We start from the raw sequence: 7620 nt of genomic DNA on the forward strand, positions 1-7620 counted from the left end.
TGCGTTGAACAAAACTCCGTTGCTCAATAATGCTCAGATTCTTTCTTTGGCTATGTGACAGGATTGATCCACGGCTAGGGTTAGCCACAGTCGTATTGACTCCAATGTTTGTGACTAACATACCAGAAAGACTCTAAAGCAATACTGCTTGGCCGGGTATACAATCTGCCGCTTAATATTTTTCTTTAGTAATGGGATAGATTTGATATCTATTGTGATATCTGTTGTGTTTAAGACAATCTAAGCCAAGAACAGAATCGAAAGTGGTTTTCACAGCAGTATTCTAAGTGGTAAGTTTGGGATCATCCTCCAGACCCTGTTTTATGGTATATAGTCAACCTGAGTCATCTGAGAAGAGGGAGCCTCAGATGGGAAAATGCCTCCATAAGATAGAGCTGGAGGCAGGCAGGCCTGGAAGCCTTTTCTTAACTAGCGATCACTGTGGGAGGGCCCAGCTCACTGTGCGTGGTGCCATCCCTGGACTGGTGGTCCTGGGTTCTATAAAAAAAAGCAGGCTGAGTCATGATGAACAAGCCATTAAGCAGCACTCTTCCATGGCTTCTGCATCAGCTCCTGCCTCCATGTTCCTGTCCTGTGTGCGTTCCTGTCCTGACTTCTTTCAATAGTGGACTATGATGTGGAAGTGTAAGCCCAATAAACTCCTTCCCCCAGCTTGGATTTTGGTCATGTTGTTTATCACAGCAGTGATAACCTTGACTAAGACAGACCCCTCACAGAGATCTTCCCAGGTGTCCCGGCTTCAATCCTGCCCTCTTCTCTCCCTCCTCATTGACAGCCCCAGACAGTGACCTGAGATTAAGTAGCTCATCACAGATGCCCGATTTACTGGAGTACCTCACTGTAAAAGCATTGTGGTAATTATGTTCATAGCAGCTTTGTTTGTCACAGTCAGAACCTGGAAATAACCTGAATGCCCCTCGATAGAAGAATGGATAAGGAAAATGTGGTACATTTACACAATGGAGTACTACACAGCAGAAAAAAAAACAACAACATCTTGAATTTTGCAGGAAAATGGATTGAGCTAGAAAATGTTTTGAGTGAGGTAACCCAGACACAGAAAGCCAGCCTACAAACCACAATCCCAGAGAATTTAGACAACACTGAGCAGACTAAGAGAGACTTGCATAGATCTAATCTACATGGGAAGTAGGAAGTAAAAAAAGACAAGACCTTCTGAGTAAATTGGGAGCATGGGGACCTTGGGGGAGGATTGAGGGGGGAGGGAGAGGCAGGAAGGGGAGCAGAGAAAAATGTAGAGCTCAATAAATATGAAAAAAAAAAGGCATTGTGCTAACCCCTTCAGCTATTCCCGTAGAATGGAGTGGGAGAAGAGGAGACGGTATGGGAATATGGACGCTGCTGGTGGTTAGTTAACTTGACACAACATCTTCAAGAGGAAGGATCTAGCTTTCTGCCCTCCCACAGCTGTGACTATCTCATAGCTTTCCCAGTCCTCACCTGGCCTGTGACAAGGGTGGATGAGGGCAGTTTCAAGGGACTCTACTTGGTACTACTTAGAAATGGCCATGGTGCTGTGCTGGTGAATGAAGCAGAGGCAAGGAAAATACAATTATCAGAAGGTTGTGGACAGTGTGACCATAATGCTTCTGAGATATTATTGGTCACTAGGATCGCTGGAACTAAATTTGGCCTTAACTAACCAGTACAGTGTGTCCTGGAGCCTGGAGATTATGAATCCCATCTCCACAACATAATGATGTGCTTTGAAAGCTACCTTATCTAATCAGAGCTACATACATCTATTAACTCAGTGTTTGTGGCCCATAGCACTTAGGAGAATGTGCAGAAGAATCAAGTCCTGTCAATCATGGCCAAATGACCTCTCACGACTACAGCACAGGGCAGAACATCTCTTTTGTTTCTCTTGGATTCATTTCAGACCCAACCAAGCCAGCCTTATAAAGGTCCTGGAAGCCTTGTGCTCCCTCCAGCCCCCACTCCTTCCTCTACAAAGCTGCCTCCATCCTGTAGGTACCCCAACAGGTAAGCTTAGAGGCTGAAAACTGACCATATTCGATTCCAGGTGTCCCTCTAGTCTGCAGCACAATTACAAGACAAAGAAGCTTTTGTACCTCTGCTCTCAGATCTTTTCGTTAACATCTGTGGTGCCTATTGGGATACCTTCCACGTCAAGGTGAGGGTGGGGAGGACCAGGCAGTCAAATAGCTCTTAACTGTCTGTCACAGATGTCCTAGACCAGGACTGTGGGGTCTGGAGCAGCATTCGACTAGTCTGAGACCCGTAGGGAGGAGACAAACATGCTTGAAAACGCACAGTTCCTGATGGAGTCAGGAAAAGGGCAGACTGTGTTAGTGGGAGTGTGTGCGTAGTCCACGTTGTGGGTGGTGGTGTGGAGTCCAGCCATCCTGCCTGGGCATTGCAAGAGCTCTTTGTAGCTGAAGAATGTGCACAGCTTTAATCTGTAGTCAGCTTCTCTCTATCTTTAAAATCCTGAGGTTTTCTTTCCATGGATTTCCATTTATACACATGCTTAGGAAGAGAAAGATTTGTTCCTCTAAGCCATTTATATCACAGAACCTAACATTCAGATGGTGCTACATGGTTTATGAATGTAAAAAAGAAAGGAAGAATATGACAGCTCCCGGGTATGTGAAGTAGAAAGTTATTGTTGCTATGTGGGAGAGTATAGCCAGAGGCAGGAACATCTGTAGGTATGTGGGAGAGTATAGCCAAAGGCAGGAACATCTGTAGGTATGTGGGAGAGTATAGCCAGAGGTGGGAACATCTGTATATATATATGTATATGTATATATGTATAGCCAGAGGTGGGAACATCTGTAGGTATGTGGGAGAGTATAGCTAGAGGCGGGAACATCTGGGAGAGTCCAGAGCAGATGTGACCAGTCTGAGGTGGGCCATGTGGGGGAGGGGGAAGAGGGAGGGAGAAGGAAACAAGGAGAAATGAGGTGCGGCAGCCAAGAGGGCAACCAAAAAGGCTGGGTTATACAGGGAAGAGCCTCTGGGGGAAGGGCAGCTCAGGCCCTGGGCTGGAGAGTTCAGGGTAGAGGGTGGGGTAGGCCAGCCACACCCTGTAAAAGGTAGGGACTGAGGGATGCTGGGAGAACCTGGCAACTGGGTGCACTTTGATATGTTAAATAGGCATCTCAGCCATTTGTCCCAGGGTTTGAGACTTAACGGTATAAAATGCCATGGCAGCTAAAACATGCGGAAACATAATGCTATTATTGCTGCAATCAAGTTAGTTTGAGTGCGAATTCTATTGAGAGTGGATACAGGTATTCATTAACATTTATAAATTCATTTAAGCTGCTGATTAAATGGGCAGTCTAAGTTGAAGTGAACCTGAGCATGGCAGCATAAAACCTTTATCCTTCAACCTCTTTCTAGAATATTCTTCAGGCTGATACTGGCTCATTTGAAGTTTTGACCTCAGAGGTCCCCCACCCCCACCCCGAGGCAGAGTCTCCTGCATCCTAGAGCCTCCTGCCCCGACCTCTCAAATTCTAGGATTCTAGGATCACAACTGTGCACCACCTTTCCCCCCTCAACTTTCAAGGTTTCCAGGGAAGGGTCCCCTTCACTTTCATCCTGGTCTTGCCAGGGGTACCCTGTCCTCCCTACCTCCAGTCCTGGGGACTCCAGCTCAGGATACCTACTGCTTAGTGTCTCAATCAACTTCCTGTTGCCTGCAAGATGTAGGACTCTCAGCTACTCCTCCAGCACCACATCTGCCTGCATGCCGCCATGCTCCCAGTCATGATGATAATGATGATGAAACCCTGAAACTGTAAGTGAGCCACCCCAATTAAATATTTTCTTTATAAGAGTTGCTGTGGCCGGGCGGTGGTGGCGCACGCCTTTAATCCCAGCACTCGGGAGGCAGAGGCAGGCGGATCTCTGTGAGTTCGAGACCAGCCTGGTCTACAAGAGCTAGTTCTAGAACAGGCTCCAAAACCACAGAGAAACCCTGACTCGAAAAACAAAACAAAACAAAACAAAAAAAAACAACAAGAGTTGCTGTGGTTGGGCTGTAGAGATAGCTCGCTCAGAGGTTAGGAAGTTCCGAGTTCAATTCCCAGCAACCACATGGTGACTCACAACCATCTATAGTGATATCTGGTGCCCCCTTCTGGCATAAAGGCATAATGCAGTCAGAACACTATACATAATAAATAAATCAATCAATAAATAAATCTTTTTTTAAAAAAATAGTGGTATGAGAGTATAATCCACTGAGTAACGTATTCATAAAAGTAGGACTTCAAAGTCCTTTTTTTTTTTTGATTTTCGAGACAGGGTTTCTCTGTAGCTTTTGGTGCCTGTCCTGGCTCCAAAAGCTCTTGTAGACCAGGCTGGCCTTGAACTCAAAGAGATCCGCCTGCCTCTGCCTCCTGAGTGCTGGGATTAAAGGCGTGCGCCACCACCGCCCTGCTGCAAAGTCCTTTTTAAAAAAGAATTTCTGTCATCATGGTGTCTCTTAAAAGCAATAAAAACCCTAAGACAGAAGTCCAGCTGCCATATCATTTTTCTATCAAACGGCTTGTTGATTATGGTGCTCATCTTGTGTGAAGTGTGTAAGCAATACTTTCCTTGTCAGTCAGCGTGCTTCTCTGCAAGCTGTCTTTAACCACGTCGCCTAACTACAAGAGTGAGGTCTCCTAAAGTACCTGGCAGCTTCCAGAATGGAAGCAAGGCAGAGGGCCCAATAGGGAAGGCTCAAGGCTGCTGTGCAGGTGGACCCAGAAGAAACCAGGTCCTGACCCTGGACTGTTCTCGCTTTCAGAACACCCCCGCGTGAACACACGCACCTCTCCAATCATTGCCCCCAGTCTGTCCGTTCCCAAGTTTGAGTCTGGCATGAAGGACATTTAGCTGTGTTTCTGCCCTGACTCTTTGCGCCCTTCTCTCTGCGCTGTTCCAGAGGAGGTAGAAACTATATCTGGTACCCAGGTTTCCATAATAGGATGAAGCAACGGAAACCTGGTTTGGGTATCTGTTCCCTTGCCAAGATTACATAAAACACCCAGAGGAACATGTGGTGCTTCCGGGAGAGCAGTGGGACTCTAGGAAGTCAGAATTCTGTGAAATGTGGGTAGGAATTTCGACTCTACTTACTAGTCTATGACAGAGGCCCATTAGATAACACTAACAATTGGCTCTGGTCCTCATCTGTACATTGGTCCATTTCCTGGGGCCAAACTCTGCCTCTGTCCTGTTTGAGTTCCTGTCCTGACTTCTTCCAGTGATGAACAGTGATATGGTGGTATCAGCCAAATAAACCCTGTCTTACCCAAGTTGCGTTTGGTCATGGTGTTTCATCACAGCAATAAAAACCCTAATTAAGACAATCTCTTCACTGAGCGAGCATGGTTAGGAAGAAACAAGCAGGAGGATGCATTTGTCTATCTGACAGCAGCAACAGACACATAAGTGCGTTGATGATGGAGATGCATGGGAAAAAATCAATGGGAGGATGAGGCTTGAGTATGTATTCGGTTGTTAGCATTATTAATTTATATGATGTGATTTCTAATAATAGTCGTATTTCAGTAATTTTCTTGAAGCATTTAACAATAATTCCTAGAAGCCTGTGCCAACACAACCCTGATATGAAGTAGATCAATATGTATGAGAGAGAGAGACAGAGATAGTGAGCCAGAGACAGAGATGATGGTATATCACAATTATCTACTATCTATCTATCTATCTATCTATCTATCTATCTATCTATCTATCCATTAATCCACCCATTTGTTGATTGACTCTGCACCCACTAAGATGCTTGAAGCAAAAACTTGTAAAATTTTAACAGTAGCCTGTAATACTGGAGATCCTAAAAACAGAACATTATATATAATATATATATATATTATATGACATTATATATAAAATATATATATGACATTATATATAAAAATAAATTGTTAACATCCCAATCATTTTGTCCCTGATTGCAGATCCAAGGGCAAGGTAAGCAAATGCAAGAGAGATCATGGAAGCTGTAACCATTGCCAGGTAGAGCTGAGACCAGAACCGAGTCCTCTGACCTTCGGTTCACTCCTACCATCCTGTCTGTGTGACCTCTGACGTCACCGAAACAGCCACAGGCTGTGCCCAACCCATCATATAATCTGGGATATGCTTGTCGGGCCTCATCCCCCCCCCCCTCAGTCTGAGTCTCGGCAGCGCTCACATCTTTGCAAATAAAGAATGAAATAAAGCCAGAAGCTCAGGAGATGACCTGGGCAAGCTTTGGTGATGGCCAGACTTGAAGGTCTTCAGGAAGCCCTGATATCTGTGTCCCTGGATCCTGGGTATCTGAGCTGTTTAAGCATTGTGTCTTTGCAGACATGATGACATGTGACTCCTGTAGCTAGTGGGCAATGGCCCTGAAGCCTCTGCCTAGCTCTGCTACCTCACCTGCTGTACCAGATACTGGTGGCGTTGGAGGCGTGTGGAGAAGCCCATTTTGAAGGGACTGAGGTTTTCCACCAACAACCAGCACTGCTCCCCAGAGCTGTGAGTTTTCTGTCCTACAAGGGGAACCTGGGCTGCAGGACAGTCTGCAAACGACACAGCATTTGAGAATCTCCAAGCTAGAATCACACAGACTAAGTAACACACACACACACTCATACACACACACACACACACACACGCACGCACGCGCACAAACACACACACACACACATGCGTGATGGGAATTTCACTATATAGGTCAAGCTGGCCTAAAACTTGCTTTGAGGTTACAGCTAAACTCAAACTCATGATCCTTCTGCCTCAGACCCTAAGTGCTGGGATTATAGGGGTATGCTACCATGCCTGACTAAAAGTATTCTCAAATCCTTGACCCACAGGTAACTGGCAAAAATTATTAACATTCTTGCTGTTTTTAGCCACTGAGTTTTGGGGTACTTCGTTACACAATATTATGATCTGTGTGTAAAGTGTCCTTCAAAAGCTGCAGGTGTCGAGGGAGTGGTTCTCAGCCGGCAGTGGCAATCGAGAGGGGACTGGACCATGAGGACAGGAAGGACATCAATGGATGGATGAATGGATCCATTGATAAATTCAGGCAAGAATAAGCTCTCAGGAAGTGGGGCCTAAACTCGGGGTGTGGCTTTGAAGAGCGCATTTTGTCCCTGAATCCATCCACTTCTACTTTTCCTTGGTTGCCTGAACCGAGCAGCCTGTCCTGGGGCTCATACCAGGTGCTTCCGTTTCTCGGAGGCCTAAAAGCAAATGGATCCAGCTGACCAGGACCCAAACTACTGAAATGATGGTTCGAAATCACCCCGTGCTCCTTAAAGTGAATCTCTTTTACACATTTTATGACATGACCAAAAAACTAACTGGCCCACTCGATAACAAAGAACTTCTTATCTGTCAGAGTTTCACCATCTGAGATACTGGTTCTTCTGAACACGGGAGCTGTTGAGGTAGGGGTCTCAAAAAGAACCTTGAAGACATTTTGTTTCTCTTTTTACAAAAGAAGGAGGAGGAGGAAGAAAGAAGAGGAAGAAAGAAGAAGAAGAAGAAGAAGAAGAAGAAGAAGAAGAAGAAGAAGAAGAAGAAGAAGAAGAAGAAGAAGAA

The sequence above is a fragment of the Microtus ochrogaster genome, unplaced genomic scaffold (genome assembly GCF_000317375.1).
Source record: "Microtus ochrogaster isolate Prairie Vole_2 unplaced genomic scaffold, MicOch1.0 UNK78, whole genome shotgun sequence".
Lineage (NCBI taxonomy): Eukaryota > Metazoa > Chordata > Mammalia > Rodentia > Cricetidae > Microtus > Microtus ochrogaster.